The following is a 3,237-nucleotide window of genomic DNA, read 5'->3' on the forward strand; positions in this document are numbered from 1 at the left end:
GAATTACCGCTGGGCATGGCTGTGGACCGAGGGGAAACAAGGCCCCGCCCCCCGCCTTGCCTCGCCCCATTTAGACCGGGGATGAAGGACATGAAACGGGGATAGAGGCAGGGATGAATGTTAAAATCAAAACCGATGCGGGGATGGACTAATGCTTTCTCCCAACCTGCCCTGTCCCATCCCATCACGTCTCCAATCATTCTTTAGGGATGGCAATGGATCGAGAGGAAACGGGGCCCCACCCTGCCTCGCCCCGTTTGGACCAGGGATGAAGGACATGAAACATGGATGAAAGTTAAAATCAAAACCTGTGCGAGGATGGAGGTGGGTGGGGATGGAAGACAGGATTTTGAGACGGGGCGGGGGTTGAGACCTTGTCCCCCGCCCTGGTCCACTACCATCCCTATTTACTGCCCATTTTGGTTTACAACAAAGGTCTATTTTTCTCATTTTTTTTAGATGAATAGAAAAACAGGAAAATAGAATTCTGGTAGGAGGCTCCCAAACATAAAACTTGTAACATCTAGTGAGAATTCTAGCCTCCCATTCCCAAAACATCCTGAAGCTTAAAAGACTTTTCCTCCTTTTTCATGTTATCGATTCTTTTGATGTGTTAAACCAATTCATTAGAGATGGGTTAAATAGTGAATAGGGATGTAAACAGTTTGGATTCGGGTCAGATATAACCAATACCATATCCGACTAATTAGATATTAGCTAATCTGAGTCAGAGTTGGATTGGAATTCGGATGGATAAAAGCTCATACCATATTCAAAGTTCTACATGTAATCAGATACAGTCGATATCTGTTGGATTTGGTGGCAAAATTCAAAGCCATATCTGAATATGACTATAATCCAATGTGGATTTGGCTTACAAAATTCAGAGGGAGAGGAAGACACTAGAGAGGGAGAGAGAAGGATAGATGGGAGACTCTAAAAAGATGATCCAATGCATAGAACACGTCTAGGGTTCTCTCTTGTGAATTTATAGAGAGATCAGGTGCCCTTTATCTTTGGGATACAACTTGTCAGTTATGGCACAAAACAGAAAATGGAGGGTAGATCAGGTGCAGTGGCACACTAAAGTGTGCATTGTGATTGCACCTGATCTACTGCCATCCTAATGCAAGGTTGTACAAGGGTATTTTTTTTAGATACTTGTAATCTTCTAAAACCCTCAAACACTCAAAAGTATTAAGTTGTGCACTTCTTTCATGTTTGGAACTTTATGAGAAGTTAGCTTCTCAAACATTTCAAAAAGGAAATTTGTTTTCTCAAATATGACATCTAACTTGATGAATGTTAGAAATATGATTTTACACTCATGCTCTCTAGCTGATCAGTGCCCTCATGCCCGCGTCTAGACAAGCCCTTGCTGCCACACCCTTCTACGTCACACAACATTGTGTCCCTGTCCTAGGACATGACACCTCAGTGTTGCTCACTTGTGCTGACGTTGTTGCTGCATGCTCAGCTAGGTGTCTTCCTTCTGCCCAGCCACCCAACCCCAATGCCCAACCTCGCTATGTGTGCCTGGATCGACCCCATTGGAAATCAGGTCCTAACAATTGGTATCAAAGCAGTTCGTCTTGTGCGCCATGCTGACCAGCAGTTTGCCTTGATCGTTGCATCAAGGGCCCACAACCTTCTCGCTTCTGTTCATGCATGATTTGATGCTCATATTAAATTCTGAGTTATAATTTTACGTCAAATTTTATCGTGTGCAGTCCTAGATCAGACCCACATTGATCTAACTCGAATCTAGAGGATTCATTTTCGTTTCCCCGTGCCCATGATGATTTTTGGGTCTCCAAATAGCCATACAACAATTTTGGCGGCTTTGTAGACGTGTAGTTGAATTTTTTCTGGCTTGCACCGAGTCAAATATGTATTTTAGGTGCAACCTAAGCACTTTTGGGAAGGTCTAACAAGCTCAGATGTTTAACCGTTATTCTGAGATGTGTTTGGGAGTTCCACGCCTACTTGACCGTTTGTGCATGCAGTGCTTTTGAACTGTTATCGTAACTCTTTTCGTATAAGGAGTCTCATCATCAAGGGATCATACCCTTCTTGTTTTTGCAACCCAGAAAACTCGCGATATGACTCGAGCACAATAGATGCACGATGGACTATGCACTATGTTTGAAGCGAGATCTTCTCAAGTCGATGAGCACCTCGCTAAATTATCTAGTGATGTGGCTACGCTTAACAAAAAGCTAGATAAGTTAAATGAATGTGATCATGCGGATCACAACACGAAATTCGACATGGGTAGCTAGTCCTTGGGGTCCACCGATGGACCTTATCATGCCAGCTAACCCCAGCTGGAATTTTCTAAGTTCGCAGGGGTCGAGCCAACGAGTTGGATATTTTGAGCCAAGCAATATTTTCAGATTGATAGGATGCCCGAGGAGGACCGGCTGGCCTTTGCCTCGATCTATCTCGAGAAAGATGTCATCTGCTGATATCACTGGCTGGTGTCCTAGCTTGGGGCGCCTAATTGCGAGGACTTTTGTTGAGCCCTAGTGATACAATTTGGCTCCTCTGCTTACACCAATCACTGTGTCTCGTTGTCCAAGTTCTGGCAATAGGGCAATGTCATTGACTACTAGGCAGAGTTTGAGAGGTTAATCAACCTTGTCACCGGCTGTCCCAAGAGTCATTGATTAAGACCTTTATCACATGCCTTAAGCCAGACTTACAAATCAAGGTCCAAGTTGTGAGACCTATCACCCTGATACAGGGTTTCGAATTGGCACATGTGGCTGAGGGAAAACTCTTTAGGATGAACTCGCATTGGACTCGACCAAGTGGGACGCCGACAGATACATACGCGACCCAGGGGAATTCATCCTCTAGCAAGACCGTGTCTTGGCCTGCACAAGAGACCGCACCTCCTAGATCTTCAAAGAGGGACATATATACGCGACCCAGGGGAATTCATCCTCTGGCAAGACTGTATCTGAGCCTGCACAAGAGACCACACCTCCTAGATCTTCAGAGAGGGCCACTGATCGCCCTATACAGTCGGCACAGGTGTTGAAAATGTGCCCCAAGGTTCAGATCATGTGACTCTCCTACGAACAGATGGCAAATCATTGGAAGAAAGGGATCTGCTATAACTGCAATGAGGTTTGAGAACTAGACCACAAGTGCAAGGTTCTGAACATGTACTTGTGCAATAGCGAGGCCGATGATTAAATGAGTGAAGCCAATTTGATAGATTTGACAGAA

This window comes from Nuphar pumila, chromosome 10 (genome assembly GCF_984573655.1).
Source record: "Nuphar pumila chromosome 10, dmNupPumi1.hap1.1, whole genome shotgun sequence".
NCBI lineage: Eukaryota > Viridiplantae > Streptophyta > Magnoliopsida > Nymphaeales > Nymphaeaceae > Nuphar > Nuphar pumila.